Source organism: Bactrocera dorsalis, chromosome 6, assembly GCF_023373825.1.
Source record: "Bactrocera dorsalis isolate Fly_Bdor chromosome 6, ASM2337382v1, whole genome shotgun sequence".
Classification (NCBI taxonomy): Eukaryota; Metazoa; Arthropoda; class Insecta; order Diptera; family Tephritidae; genus Bactrocera; species Bactrocera dorsalis.
In genome coordinates, this window is record NC_064308.1 from 11,041,481 (window position 1) to 11,058,327 (window position 16,847).

At 39.9% G+C, this 16,847-nt stretch overlaps 2 protein-coding genes and 1 long non-coding RNA gene across 19 annotated transcripts in view; 2 read left to right on the forward strand and 1 right to left on the reverse strand.

Annotated features, from left to right (window-relative positions):
• LOC105222874 (tau-tubulin kinase homolog Asator) overlaps positions 1 to 16,847 on the reverse strand; it is a 763,131-nt gene that overhangs the window by 669,714 nt on the left and 76,570 nt on the right. The gene's annotated exons all lie outside the window — the stretch shown is intronic.
• The window catches only part of LOC125779107 (uncharacterized), a 434,818-nt gene that overhangs the window by 211,843 nt on the left and 206,128 nt on the right, over positions 1 to 16,847 (forward strand). The gene's annotated exons all lie outside the window — the stretch shown is intronic.
• Positions 5,644 to 6,358, forward strand: LOC125779227 (uncharacterized). Of its 2 annotated transcripts, none has more exons than XR_007423197.1 (3): positions 5,644 to 5,737; positions 5,804 to 5,893; positions 6,135 to 6,358. It is a non-coding gene; the product is annotated as an uncharacterized LOC125779227 (long non-coding RNA). The 2 variants fall into 2 exon arrangements; XR_007423198.1 differs by having other exon boundaries at positions 5,804 to 5,880.

Here is a 16,847-nt window from a genome sequence, read left to right on the forward strand (position 1 = left end):
CCGTTCCTGTCTGTTTCGTAAAAGATGCGATGACAACTATACCTAATATAATTACAGGCGGCTTTAATGCCTGGGCTCTAGAATGGGGCAGCAAAAACACAAATTTGAGAGATAGTGCATTACTTAAAGCATTTGCTGTTCTAGACGTAGTACTGCTTAATACAGGAAGGCAAAACACCTTTGAGAAAATTGGGCATGGCTCTATTATCGGTATATCTTTTGCCAGCAGAGTGCCATTTCGATACATAGACTGGCGGATATGTGACATAAGTATATATCCAAAGTGACCACCAAAAGGATGACAACTGCACGGAGAAAGCCTGCTTATTGGTGGAATCGTGAAATTGAATTACTGAGAAGTGATAGCCACAACGTGAGGCGCCGTTTCCAACGAAGCATAGGCAGCCTAGATAAAAAAGGCAATTAAAAAGAGCATGTTTCAAAGAATTATGTGAAAAAGTGGACGAAAATCCGTGGGCGCAGCCTATAGGATTGTAATGTGAAGGATCAAAGGTGGCAAACGTCAAGCGCCTACACGCCCATTACTCCAAAATGGTGCAGAAAACTCTATTTCCACAACAAAATCAAGAAGAAGGAAATTATCATCGCGAAGAAGTCGCAGATGCGCCAGAAATCACCGGGCAGGAAGTTGTTCAAGCTGCTGAACGCTTTGCAAATAGCAAAGCACTAGGACTAGATGGTATTCCGAATAGGGCTCTTAAAATTGCGATCAGCTATCATCAACAGCCATTTTTGGATTTATATACACGTTGCCTTCGTGACGGAGTGTTCCCAAAAATTTGGAAAGTACAACGACTGGTAATCCTGCAGAAGCCAAAGAAATCGGCAGGAGAACCAAGTTTCTATCGACCACTCTGTATGCTCGATACGATGGGCAAAATCTTGGAGCGAATAATCTGTACCCGTCTAGAAAATCATTTAGAAGGTGATGGTGGTCTCTCTGATAACCAATAAGGTTTTCGTAGAAAGCGGTCAACTCTTGATGCAATCAAGAAAGTTGCAGGTATAGCAGAAAAGGCTATTGAAGGAGACAGGAGGATGTACGAGAAAAAAAAATATTGTGCGGTCGTCACATTTGATGTGAGAAACGCGTTTAACTCGGCTCATTAGTCCCATATAATGCGTGCATTAGTGCTCAAAAAAACACCGAGGTATTTGCTGTGCATCGTACAAAGCTATTTGGCCGATAAGATCCTGCTCTACGACACTGACGAAGGACCAAAAAAGTATAGGGTAATGAATGGTGTGCCACAAGGCTCTGATATTGCGGAGACAATAGTAGCTGGAGGTCCTTAGCTCAAATTCAAACTATGTGTAGTGATACTGTACTAAAGATAAAGCAGTGGCTACGGAGTTCAAAACTCGAACTTGCCGGCCACAAAACAGAAGCAGTGCTTATAACTAGCAGGAAAACACTTGAAAATCATTTCGCTTAACATATACGGGCACAACATTACAACACAATCCGCTGTGAGATACCATGGTGTAACGATTGATACGAGACTCAACTACAAAATGCATATTGAAAAAGCGGCACGTGTAAACATGGCCTTATCAAGAATAATGGCAAACATTGAAGGGCCAAAACAGAGCAGGATAGCTCTTCTGGCCAAGGTCAGCCAGCCAATTGTAATGTATGCGGCGCCTCTTTTAGGGGGCCAGCATTAATGCATAAAACATATGCTGGAGTGGCGCAATCTGTGTTCCGGTTGAGCGCTATCAGAATATGCAGTTCATTTCGCATGGTTTCTAATGAAGCTGTTGGGGTTCTAGCCGGAATTATTCCTCCAGACTTAATGGCTCTCGAACTGAAGCAAATCTATATATATGTATATAAAAGAAAGTTGTTGTTAGTTACACCATTTATAACTCAAGAACGGCTGAACCGAATTGGCTGAAAATTGATGGGGAGGTAGCTTAGAACCAGGGTAAGGAAATATGATACTTTTCATCTCTTTATGTCAAAATTTAATACAACTCATAAATACAAAAAATTATATTTCAAATCATAAGCATTTGTTCAAAATTCATGTTTGTAGGAATCATTTGAATATTTCATTTCTTCAAAAAAAAAAATAATAAAAACAACCTCACATCTATATATATAAAAGAAAATTGTTGGTAGTTACACCATTTATATCTCAAGAACGGCTGAACCAATTTGGCAAAAAAAATTATAACTTCAAAATTCATGTTTGTAGGAATCATTTGAATATATGCGTATAATTTTAAACAGATTCTTCTTCAAAAATAATGCAATTGCTAAGTATTTGGAATAGTAGAAAAGAAGTGCAACCAAATATGCAGTGAAATAGATTATAACTGGTTCAGTAATCAGTCATTGAGTATGTATTATACTACGTGTATCCCAAAATACTGACCTGTCATAACCTTTCCAGCCGCCCTTTTCGTCTTTCCACGCCTGAAAATCGGGTCATCATGTGCAGTCCACTAGAATGACTGTCGATTGGACTCCAGTGGGAAATGATGGAGCTATGTTTCTATCACCGACGCGAAAATTCGGCTTTATTGGATTATGAACTTACGAGGCACCCACTTTGCAGAGCTTTCGCCTCTTTAAGCTTAGCAAATATCTTTTCATCGGTGGATTTCCCTGAGCCCAAATTCAACAGTATTTTCCTCCAAAAAGCAATGATTTATTAACACACGAAATGCTGTATGATCCATTTTTTTTGTAAACTAACACAAGTTGCTTCACAGAAATTAGACTTCTGCATGTATGTACCCATATCTAGCTCAACAGACCTGTACAGTAGTGTAGTGTTCTTAAAAATACTACACTCATTCTTTGCTGTACAGTCTCTTTGTGCAGAAGTAGGTAGCACAGTATTTTTATTGTCCTCACTTAGAGTGAGAACAGTATATGGTTGTACTCTTCGTGAGTGAGTACTAAATTTTTCTACGCTGTACATTAAGCGAAATTATAAGGATAGCTTGCCTGTGCTATTATACAACTGTGCAGATGAGTTCAGTATTATTCAACACGTGCGTAAACAAGGATGGTAGAGAAAACGACGCTCATGCAATGAACGCACAAGAAAGCTACTGTCCAACTCGTTGGAATACGATTTTTAACCTACTTAAGTCGGTTGAGTTAAACTGGATGGAAATTTCCCAGATTTTGATGGAAAAAAAGAAATATCTAGAATTCAGGATATTAATTTAAATAACATCAGCGGACTGGTAAAACTTCTTGCTCCTTTTGAAGCTTGTTCGAAAAAGCTGGAGGGTAGCAATTATCTAACATTGCATTTGACTATTCCACACTTTAATAACCTAAAAAAATAGTCACTCCGAAGACAATGACATCGAAATTGTACAAAAATGCAAGTTCTCACTTCTAAAATATTTAGATTCCATAGTTCATGCCAATTTAAAAAATTTCATAACATTGCCCTATTTTTATTTCCACCCACAAATAAATTGACAAAATTCACAGATTTAGAAAAGGAACAGGTTGTCAAAGACATTGAAGAAATGATGATAGCTATTAATATAAATAGCCAAAATGATGACATTGAAAAAGTAATTAAACCCACACAGGAAATAGATAATATTTTTGCAGATTATTCCCAACCTATTCAGAGCACTAACATTATATCCTATATTCAAGATGAAATTCAAACGTATAAAAATGTTAATAAAGCTTAAGTGAGGATTTTGATGTTCTGCAGTGGTTGTCAATTAACAAAGACCGTTTTCCGTTGCTCTACCAAATTAGCTGCAATATATTAGCAGCTCCGGCGAGCAGTGCAGTATTTGAAAGGGTTTTTTTGTAGCAAAAAATTTAATTAGCGAAAAACGCTCAAAACTTGCCACCACTGAAGACTTGGTAAACAAAATAATGTTTCTCCATTCCAATATTAATGAATTAAATATAGAATCTTTTGTAGCATAAAATAATTAAAATAATTACTTTGAATTTAAATATTATTAGTTGCTAAGCTCTATGTTTTATAATAAATACACTTTCAACGAAAAAATAAAACTAATTTTTTTTATCTTATTCTTGCATATGGCATACCTGTCGTGAAGTTTCTCTGACTGTACAGTAAGTAAACTGCACACCAAAACACTGTACAGTGCGTTTACTGCACACCAATTTCGCTGTACTCATTAACAGCTTTACAACTATGGAGTGAGTGGAAACACTGCCTGTCAATACAGTCAATATTTCCCTACTCACTCACACTCAATTATACTGTGCAGAAAAATAAGTGTGCCTACTTCTAGAATAAGTAATTCATTTGCCGTTATGGGTGCATTCATGCAGAAGTCTAACAGAAATGCTATATCTCATTAACTAATAATTGTAATCCAACTAATAGAAATCATATAGATGGTAGTAGTAGTATTATCTATGTATCAGCCACAGTGAAACGTGGACGGGTCCTCTAGTATATGATAAAATTAAAAGCGCAGGCCGGAAGCTAACGGTAGCAGAGCGTAGAGAAAAAAGACAAGCCAGCTTAAACGAATGGCAAACACGATGGGATACATCAAGCAAGGGGAGATGGACATATTTTAATCGGTAACATACAAGCATGGATGGAACGAAAACACGGCGACATAGATCATTACATGACGCAGTTCCAAACAGGACATGGATGCTTCAGGGAATACTTGCATAAGTACGGAGACGAGGAGGGAGTGGCTTGCTCTTTCTATGGAAGCAATAATGAGAACCCTAACACATGTTTTTTCACTGTCGGAAATATACAAATGAGCGACTTTCTCTGGAAAAGGAAGTATCCGACCGAATAACACCAGAGAACATAGTGACTTATATGTTGCACTCGAGGAAGGTATGGAATTCAACGGATAAGATGGCAGCCACGGTCACGGAGTACCAACCTGAGAAGAGCAGAACAGCAAAGAAGGATGGAATCTAGAGCAGCGTATAGCGATTTAATGACGTGAGCCTACAGGCTAAGCTTGCATTGCGATGAAATGTCTAACGGCTGTCCCACAGGGCTTCAGTAAAGCTACAGGAGGAGATAGGGTTTACTTTGTAGGCGTACTGTTTCGCAAGTCCAGAACAGTAGGTAATACTGACTGGGCGTGGTCCCGAATGAGGTGCACCTATAGCGGGCAGTACGAATCGTGCATATTGCTACAGTAATATAGCAGTATCTATGTAAGATCGGCAGAAAAAATATGATGTGTATGCATTATTTGTGTGGGAATGTCATACGCACATATTTACATGTCTACGCATAGAAGTATGTATGATGATGGGGACGATTGTAAAACAATATTTGTAATTTTTACGTGCGACAAATTTACATGTGTACGAATATAAGTATGTTTATGATGTTTGAGACGATTGTTGTTTTTGTAAAACAATATTTGTAGTTTTTGCGGGCGACATATTTACATGTGTTTACAGATACCTTTGTATATATGTATGTAGGTTTGTGTGGGCTACCCACATGTGTCAAATATTTCAATACAACTATAAATTTTTCTCTATGCAATAACAAAAACGCACATTTTCGGATTATTTCTTGTTTACCTAAATGCGATGAAAAAAAGTTTCTTTCATTTCTTGATTTATTTGAATAAGTGCGAAGGAGAAAAGATAATTGTCAATAGTGCCAAAAGAAAATCCCAAAAAGGGTAATAAAAAAAACGATTGAAAGACGCATGTCATTCGTGATCGTACCATCGTAAAAGAGGCTCGTACAACAAGAAGGTAAGTGAATTCTATGTGATTTTTTTTTAAATAATTTGGAAATAATTACTTCCTTTGTTTTTATAGCATTGGAAATCAGAATGAATTGGAAATAGCAGCAGCAGCAATATCATCAGAAACAGCATATATCAATTGTTAAGAAAGTATGTGAAAAAGGTGTGTGATGTTTGAAATTGAATTGCGTAGTCCAATACAGTACGCAAAAATAATTACATATGTACATAAGTATATATTTTATGCGTTTAAGGCGGTCTGCACAATCCAATATAATATGTGAAAACAAATGTTTGTTTTATATTTTAAATGATCAAATAATATTTATCTTTGCTTTCAGAGTAAATTCTATTTGTATTTAATATATTTTATTTTTTTAGATAATATTAATCTTTTCTTTTAGATATTACAAATTCAATGTATCAGCCGTCGATTGGGGATATTAGTGCAGGACAGATATACTTTTTTATATGACACTGCTGAATTAGCGCAACAGAGATGTATGATCACATGTATACGTACGTGTGAGAGGAAAAGTAGAATCTTCAAGAGGCCTATTGCAAACTACCCACATGTTTACTCACTTTACTACCTACTGATTATTTGGTTTTTTACCTGCTCATGGTTGGCAGGGTAATTTATGTATGTACCTTTGATTGTTTAATTACATAGGCACATATTTGTGCAATGGAATAAAAGACCCAGAAATATATGCACATATCGCTCATTTGCTGCAAGACCAGCATAAGTCAAAAAAATCGATTTTCCAGAAAACGTGTTTAAAGTTTTCAACTGACTACAACCTTACACGGTGACTCCAACCTTACACCTCTTCTCAAGCGGAGCATATAAGAGGTATTGATATGAATTTTTCAATCAACATGAAGTATGATATAACGAACAATTCTGCAGCATTAACTCAAAAATCACGTTTTTTGATTTATGACGGTCTTGCCGCAAATGAGCGATATGTGTTGCACTTATTATTATATATATGTATATTAATACATATGTACTTTTCATATATATATTTTTTTTTGGGGGGGAAAAGTGGGTAGAATCTTCACGCGGTCTATGGTACCTACTTTACTACCTACTAATTCACAGGTTTTAAATGATAAAAGGAGTGATTTACATATATTATTATTGCATTATATGTATGTATTAAGCTTTCATAGTAGAGAGTTTATCATATATACAGCATATACTTATACATGTATATGAAATTATTATATATTATATAATCAATGATGAGAAATATTTAAAAAGTAGCTCATTTGCCCATTAACTACAAACATCGCTTGGAGAATTGCATCTTATATTACACTCGTATATAAGAATGAATCGCAAAATGTGTTACTAAGCGCATAACTCAACAATGATTGGACCAATTTGGCCAATTCTTTTTCCAAAGTGTTCGTTGAGGTTCACAGATGGTTTTTACGAAATTCGAATAATTGCCGGAAAACCCCCTAAAAACAGCCCTTTTCTTTTTCCCCATATAAACAAATGAATGTTTATTTGTTAGTTATGCTAATGCTCGAAAACGGCTGAACGAATCTTGATGAAATTTTCCGAGGTTGTTCGTTGTGGATCGGGGAAAGTTTGGAAATAACAAAAACCGTATGCTTTTCGTGTGGAAAAGTCGGAAAATTGGAAGATTCCAAAAAATTATTGAAAATTATTCAGTGAAAACGTTATGTGTGTTTCACACAAAGTTATCAATTACAGATAGAAATTTGTTACGATGCCACGAAGAGGTCGCGCTAATATCGGTCGGTGTTCTTTTTGGCTTCAACAGCCATTGGCAGCCCAAGGCACAAGACCGAGTACTCCAAGGATGCGATGACATACGTGCGGAATTATGGATGGCGGTAAACAGCAAGCCATCGTCAGGATGTCACAGCACGACTTTTCAAACAACAGTTACGATGTTTGATTGACTTTATCTTGAAGCAACGTATATGTGGTGCTGTTAGATGCTTTGTCTGACAATAAATGCACGAAACACTATTCACGTGCTTTTCTTTGGGATACACAAACTGGAAATGATGGATATCCACTTTACCGACGTCGCTCACGAGATAACAATGGCAGAACATTGAGCATTCAATATTCAATTCAGTGAATATCGAAGTTGACAACACATGGATCGTACTAAATCGATAAAATACGTTTGTAAGTACGTCATCAAAAGAAGCAACATAATTGGTCTTGAACGATACGGTCGATACGTGAACTGCAATAAAGCGCTTAGTAGGATATTTACTTTTGCAATTCATGAACGTTTTCCGACTGTTGTGCGTCTCGTAGTTAATTTGGAGAATGACCAAAGCGTGTATTTCAACCCAGAGAATACAATACAGCCAGTGGAATCACCGCCAGCAACAAAATTAACATTGACGAATTTTTTCTCAACTTTCGTCAGTGATCCGTTTGCGATAGCATTGCTCTATTCGGAAAAACTCTGATATTATACATGGAATGCATCATCGAAGAAATAGTTACGCAGGAAGCAAGGCAAACCAGTAGATGGACATCCAAGTGTGTTCTCAACTAATGCATTGGGACAAATTTACACAATCAAGCAAGCCAGCAATTACAAATGATGGAACATGGTAATCACTGGAATCAAACGATGGACGATGCGATAGCTATTTCGAATGCAAATTAAGATCGCGCACTTTTCGGGATACGAGCAAAAATGACATTGCCGAAGACATATTACATCGTATTCAGTGGAAGTTCTAAATACTTTGGAGAGGCTTGGTATGCCACCGCATTGCGTCTCAAAGTAGGATCTGACGTTATTATGTTTCGCAATCTTCATGCGCCGAAACTGTATAATGCACCCCGACTGATTGTGACTCAGCTATTGAATACAAGCAGGCAGAATGCTTGATTCTACGAGTTCCTTTGAGTTCTAACGATTTGCCATTTCAGTTCAAGCGTATTCGGTTTCCAGTGAAAATTGCATTTGAGATGACAATCATTAGGACACAAGGATAGTCGCATAGTGAGTGGCATAAATTTGGAAATATGTTTTTCACACGTCCAGATATACGTGGCGTGCTCGAGTTGGAAAACCATGTTTTCTGTACAGCGGAGCAGAAACCAAAAAATGTTGTAAGTTCAATTTTCTTTTCATTTGAAAACACATAATATCACGCAAGGACAACGGCTGCGGGCCAACTAGTGATTTAATAATAATGTTATCAATTTTGTATGCATTCATAAAAATTTGCAAAACGATATTTGGCATCGATTTGTAAACGTGTTATTAATAACAAGCGGACAATCTGTGAGAAATTTTGAAAGCTTTTTTCTCAATTTATATTGCCTTGATGATAAAAATGGATAACACCGGGTCCGATCCCAGAAACCAAATGTAGAATTTCAAACTTCTAGTTGTCTTTATATCGTTTATATTGGTCAATTATCTTACACATTGGCATATCAATATTATGTAAAAGTATAATTCTGGATACACCATAGTTAAGGCCGAAACTATGTGAAATCGGTCCGGAAATTACCCCAGCTCCCATACACTACATAGTATTCTGATTATTCTGACAGGCTCTATACCGAAAATATCGAAACAAGTTTTCGAGTATATGTAATTGAGTATTTTCTAGACTAGGGGATTGTCTGTACTGATTGCATTATATATGGACCTATTTGTAAAAAAAACACGTAAGTAAGGAAAGTTCTCTGAGCGAATTAGAACAAGTTTCCTATGGTTAGCCAAAAAACATCCTTTTGAAGGCCAGCTTAAGAGAGAAGACAAACCATCCATCAACAGAGTTCCACACTGGGTTTGGAACCCACCACGTAAAACACGCCTCTATGAAAGGAATGGATTAGAGACACCGCTTTTAATGAAGACCACAGAAAACGGATAACTGCTATGATTTAGTGGAATGCACCTGGAATGCCCGGTCTCTATATTGAGAAGGTGCCGATGGTTGATGTCTTCGTTAAAGTAAAGGCTGACATCACCGCCGTCCACAAAATGCGATGGACGGAACATGGAGGGAGACAAGTGGGTCTTTGTGACATTTTCGAACGTAACACTGGCTTGCACCCACACCCCGAAGGAAGAGGAGGACTACCACGATGTCAAAACTGTGAGTGTGTAAAAGCTGGGCAAAGAAAGTCCCTAAGGCACAACGATCGGTAAATTCGGCACGATGATGAAACATCATTAAATATGTTGCGCTTGATTGATTTCGCAGGGGCCAGAAATATAGTTATCTGTACTACTAGATTCCAGTATAGAAAAATTCATCAAGCAGCCGCCTGCGATCCAATCAATTTTCTTGGTTTTTGGCCAACATTTCTTCTATATCTTAACATGAGTCATATTTAATTCCCACGACAACCGGTTCTAAGCACGGTGCTGCCTACGCTCTACTGCGACGTCTGTGCAATCTGCATCCAGTTTGCGCACTGCGTCGCCACTCACCCCGAATGGCCACCAAAGGACCTCCAACCTTCATCCCGCTGCAATCCTCGCAGCAGAACCACTCCGCAACTCCTGGTTCCCCGCACAATCTGTTCCGTGTGTCAGACCATCATAGGCTGGAAAATCACATCAGCCAAGTGCAATTCTTGCACTAGCTGGTGTCACGCTGGGAAGTGTTCTGGCCTGCGCACCACGCCTGAGTGGAGTGTGTCGCACGTTGCCCCATGCTGCAAGAGTCTGCCCCGCACCACTCAACAATGGCCTCGCCAAACACCACAGTGCCACAACCGCCACTTCTCATCCCAAGGACACCCGCGACAAACCCGAATCCTACAATTCAACTGCAACGGACTCCAGAGTAAGATACTAGACAGGGATCCTACCCTAGAACGTCAGGGTATAGCTATTCGGTCAAGTGATGTCGAGCTCCCCCTGTTACATGTTGCCCTGCAAGATATCACCCGAATATAAGTGTGCTACTTCGTGGTGAAAACCATTTAGTACTAGGCGATTTCCACCGGTGTGAGTAAGCTTTGGGCTACTGTCAAAGCTTTGTCTAACCCGAAGAGACATGATGACCGAGTTGAAGTTCAATTCAATGGTCATGCCTCTTCGGACCTGAAGAAGTGCGCGAGCTATTTTCGCCGGCAATTTACACTGCACCCCTTGGTAGACAAAGCCAAGCAATGTGTGCCAAACGATTGCGCGCCACTTACTTTCACCGATGAGGAGGTTCAGGATGTTATCAACAGAAGGAAATCATCTAAATCCAGTGGCCCTGGTGGAATCAACATGCTTATGCTAAAGCATCTAGGCTCGACGGGAGTAAGCTACCTCACCAAGGTCCCCAACCTTCAAATACCTGATGTGTGGAAAGTCGGAAGAGTGGTCCCACTACTGAAACCTGGGAAACCCGTCAACAAAGGGCAGTCCTATCGTCCGATAACTTTCCTCTCTCCAGTAGTTAAGACACTTGAGGCCTTGCTACTCTCGACCTTCACTCACAACCTGAGCCTCGCTAACCACCAGCACGGATTCCGAAAAGTGCGTCATAAACACTCGGGTAGTTCGTGGCCTCAACCAGAAACCACCCTGTGAGAGAACGAAACGGGAGCCCCAAGAAACGTGCTGTTTCGACGGGGTCGGACCAGAGGGTGGAGGGTGTTAGATGAGTTGGGGTTCGTAGGGCATGCAAAGAGGTGGTCAGTGTCATGCGGAGACTCGTTGCATGCAGGACATACTTTGGGTATGTCAGGGTCTATTCTGGATAAGTAGGAGTTTAACCTGTAACAATATCCAGAACGAAGTTGCGCTAGGGTCACTCACGTTTTTCGCGGCAGCTGGAATTCTTCGTCTGCTATGGGTGGTGATTTGACTCCAAGAACGCCATTCACGGGAAGGGAGTCGGAGAAGGTATTGATGGCTCCGCTGTGAATGGCGGTCACTACCTATCGAAAGTCAGTTGCGTCCGAAGTCCGGTCGGCGTACTGTACGACGTCGTCGACGTAGATTTGATGCTCCTAGGAGGCGGTTCCGCTCCAAGCAGATGGCTGCAGGGGTGATTTCTACGAAAACATCCCAGCAGGGACTGCCTGGAGAGGAGTTAATTATGCTTCTTAACTGGGAGCATAAGCGTCTCACTGTGCAAGTGTTCTATGGGAGACATCAAAAGGCATCCCGTCGTGGTGCGGAGTCTGCACTTGACACGTCTGAAGTTTCTTCATCTGCGTGCCACTGCATCCAGGCGACTATATTGGTGCTGCGTAGTTAAAGACCCTCCGGCCGATTGCCTTGTATGTTGCCAACAACGTTTCTTTGTCTTTTCCCCATGTGCTGCCGGCTACCGACTTGAGGATTTTGTTGCGGTTCTGTACCTTGCCGATTATCGCGGTCGTATGGGAGAGAAGGGAGAGAAGGAGCATAGACTATCGAAGGTTACACCTAAAATCTTAGGGTTATTGATAGTCGGGATTTTGACGCCGTCGACTGCAATATTAAGTTCACGTCAACACTCCTTCGTCCAGTTCGCAAATATGGTCGCTGTGGATTTGGTGGGGGAAAGTGTGAGGTTTCGTGCAGTGAGGAAACGAGAAAGGTCGGTGATGTAGTTGTTTACCTTCGAACACATGCCATCGATTACATTGACCGACGTCAATATCGTGCGCTCATCTGCGTACGAGGTTATGGAAACCCCCTCTGGTGGTTTTGCGGGAGTTTCGAGATGTAGAAGTTAAACTGCAGCGGGGAGAGGACACCACCCTGCGGAACCCCCTGTTTAATTCTTCTCAGTTTAGATGTTTCGCCTCGAAATAGTACGGATGACTGACGACCGTTCAGATAGTTCATGGTCCACCTTTTTAGCCCTGGAGGGAGCGTAGTCGTAAGGCTTGAACAGGTCTTTGGATGGCTCCATTCATTGCATGTATTGCACCTGACCTGAGGTGGAGTTTGGATGGAGCCTTTTTCGGGCCCGGGTTGGACTCAATGCCAGCACGAGTCAGGAGGATACGGAGCAATCCTGCTGTAAGGCATTGTTGTAATGACGACAAACACAAATTAGTACTCATTGATCCAAACGGGGTTAGATAGCCGAAAAAACAGCCCTTGGTCGATTAATTTTTTAGTCAATTCCGGTGCGTAGAACCGGCTGTCGTGGAATTGAGAAATGGTTGGCCTTCAGCCGCGCTTCAAAAAAAATTATCCTGGTCGAGAAAACACCTGGGAGTCTTCAGTACTTTCGCGTTGAACACCGTTTAGCGTTTGCAACCTTCGGCCGAGTTTCAAAAAAGATTAACCCAGGCTGATCAAACGCAGTTATTTATCAAGATAAGTCAAATAGCAATATTTAAAAAAATGGTGAAAAGTATAAAAAATATACTTAATTTAAAAATTTGTTTTTTTTTTATAAACTTTCCTATTATTTATTGAATCTACCCTACTTAAGAGCCTAACAATAAGTTTTCGAATCTTAAACTACTCACTTAATTTACACCCTACATGGGTGATTATTTTTTTAAACTGGGCCTAAAATATATTACGTCTGGGCTGGTAAGTCGTTTCTACGTAATCTTGAGCTCCTGTTCACACGCAATAGCGATCTTGCTAGTTGGTTTGGGTGAACCGAAAGTTTCAATGCATACTTCGCGCTTCGTTGCTCTATTTCAGTTCGTACGTCTTCTTAAGTCGCGTTGGATGTTCTCATTTCGGATATACCACGGTGCTCCGGTGATTGTACGAAGAATTTTTGATTGCGCACGACGAATAATTTCGATGTTGCTGCTACTCGCGTTGCCCCACAGCTCACACCCATAGGTCCAGATTGGTTTAAAACAGTGTTGTATATAATGATTTTATACTCCAGACTCAGGGCTGAGCGAGAGTTAATAAGCCAGTGCAAAGAACGTGCCTTTAACTTAAGGTAAGTCCTTTTAGCCTCTATGTGGTTTCGCCAAGTAAGTCGCCTATCCAGATGGACCCCTAGGTAAGTAACATGATTGCTTTGTGGTATTTGTACGTTGTTCAGTGTTAAAGGCGAACAGCTGCTCTTGTTTAGGGTAAATGTAACGTGCTTACATTTTTGCTTGTTAACCTTTATCCTCCAGTTTGCGAGCCAGTTGGCCACAGCTACGATATGATTTCCTAGCAGCGCATTTGCATGAATTGGGCACTTGGAGCGGCTGATTATTGCAGTGTCATCGGCAAAAGTAGACATAGTCAAGCGGTCGCTTACTGGGATATCTGAAGTGTATAAAACATATAGCATTGGGCCAAGAACACTGCCTTGTGGTACACCAGCTTCAATCTTTTGGGCTTCAGATGTAGTGGTGTTACATCGAACTACAAAATTTCGATCATAAAGGTAGGACTTAAACAGTTCGTGGGTGTTTTGCGGGAGTATCGTTTTTATTTTGTACATAAGACCATCTAACCATACTCGATCAAAAGCCTGCGCGACATCAAGAAATATTGCAGAACCTTTCCAGGCTTAGGTATCATCACTATAGTTGACTTTTTCCATTGTTGAGGAAAGTGAGCTTGTTTTGTGATTGCATTGAAAAACATTCAGATACAGATTATAGCACAACTTGGTAGCTCAATAATCATTTTTGGAGTAATTAAGTCGTGCCCAGGAGCTTTTCTTGGTTTTAATTTCTCCATAATTATTTTTGATATCTCTTCAGGTACGAATTTCACTGGCTCAGATTCCATCAAATAGGGTACGGTTGGAAGTGTAAAGTCATTAGTTTCTGGGTTTGGCTGGAAGACATTTTTTAGATGAGCAGCGAAAGTTGCTGACTTTTCTGCATCACTCTGAGCCCATTTGCCATTATTGTCACGTATTGGCATTTCACACTCTATTGGCGCACTTAGAGTTTGATGTGCTTTCCACAACGGGTGCTTTGTACTAGTCGGTGACAGCTTTTGAATATACTGGTACTGCGCACGCTGTTCCTCGCTTCTGAGGGCTATCGTCAGTGCATGTGTGGCCGCTTTCAACAGTTGTTTTGAGGCTGGTGATCTATGAACCTGCCACTCCCTTCGTAGTCGTCGCTTTTGTAATACGAGTATTTCAATTTCCCTATTAGGTAAGCTATGCTTTTTGTTTTCCATATAATCTTTTTGAGGAGTTGAAATTTTGGCGGCTGTTATAATGGTTGATTCGAATGCTGCGATGGTATTTTCAATATCGACCGGTGTATCTAACTTTGGTTCGAGTTCTATGTGTGTGCAGATCAAAGAGCTGCAACGATCACAATTTTTTCAATCATACCCGATCATTGACTCAGATTTTTTGTGACGGAAAACTTTGCTTCGACAAAAATGAATGATCGTAAGCGAGCGTGCTCGAAGCGAACAATCAGTTTCAATCACTGTTGCTTGTTTCGTCATGATTTTTCTCGATCGAAAGCCTTGTGTGAGCAGCAAAGAATGTTCGAGAATGCTGCCTGCATTCCGATCGATCACAATCATACCGTTTGGTCATACCGGCTGGTTCCTGCCAGCAGCGCAGTCGCTGAGCGTTCTTTTTCTTTAGCTGGAAATATTAAAACTGAAAAAAGAAATAGGCTCGGACCATGTTCAGTTGATAATTTATTGTTTTTAAATTCATTTTTTAAAAGTTTTAGCGATTAAGAAACCAAGTTTATTTTTATTATTTATTTTAATTTTAAGTTTTTGTTGATCTCAATGAAGAAGTGATAAAAATTTGAAATTTGTGTTCCCTAATATTTTAAGCATTACCTTTGTTTATTAATTTTAAGCATTAATTGAATTTTAGTATTAAGCGTTAAAAATGAAGAAATATATGCAGTAATGTTTTGGTTAATTTTATGCATTGCAACTTGTTTCCGTTAAAACACACAAATATGTACATACAAACTATGTACATATATACATATTCGCAGGGCAATTCTCGATCTGATTGGTCTAATCAGAATCAATTCAAACGCAACTTGATCGATGTCTGAGTTTTCGTGCATCGTTGGACTTGATCGTCTTTTTCTGTACAATCACTTCCAATCATCATACCGGAACCAACCAGTGAGCAGAGCAATCCAATCAACTGATCGAACTCCTTCGTTTTGAGCACGAAACTCGATCGAACAATTTTGTTGCGAACCGCTGTGCTGAGTTGTGACCGTTTTGAGCGTGGGTGATCAAACCGGATCGATCATACCCAATGCAGGTCTCTGGTGCAGATGTATGTTTTGTACTTTAACCAGTTTGTAGCTTTTGACGTGAGCATATAAGGTAGCTCTTTATAGTGTGACTGATGACGCAAAGTGAAGAGAACTGGTGAGTGGTCTGATGAGAGGTCTGCTCTTGTTTCTGCAGTAATAAGGCTGTGAGGAATTTTCCTAGTTACTGCGAAGTCAATTAAATCTGGCAGCTTATTCGGGTCTGTCGGCCAATATGTAGGCTTTCCTGGAGATACGTAGTCCAGTTTGTTTCTTTTACATATAAGGGCGTTATATAATTGCTTGCCTTTAGGATTACATAACCGGGAACCCCACTGAGGGTGTTTCGCGTTATTATCACCTGCAGCAAGAAAGCACTCTCCCAGCGAGCTGAAGAAATCTATAAATTGCTTTTCTGTAATCGGGAAGCGTGGGGGACAATAAACGGCGGACAAAGTAATGTCACCTTGATTTGTCTACACGCATATTGATGTTGCTTGCAGATAATTTTCAGCAGTTCCAGTTAAAGAATGGTGTTTAATGCGACTTCTGATTAAGATACCAGTTCCACCATGCGTTTTTCCATCTGGATGATTCGTACAATAGAAGGTATATCCCGATACATTAAAGTTGTATTTATTGGTTAGGTGAGTTTCTGCAAGAAGCATTATATCTATTTCCTTGTCGTTGAGAAATTTTGCCAGCTCCAGTTTATGGCGAGGTATACCATTTGCATTCCATAAAACAATTTTAAGCGAGCTCATTATTTTGAACTTTGGTTAGCAAGCAGTTGCAGCAATGTGTTTTGATTTCGCATGAGTTCTTGCATTGTGTGCTGAATGAATGTTATGAAGTTCATCATACTATGTTGCATTGACGCTATCATTGCTTCGATATTCGATTGACTACCAGATTGAACGTGGGGCTGCTGTTCTTGCGGCTCAATAAGACTCGCTGATGCTGTAGTTATGGG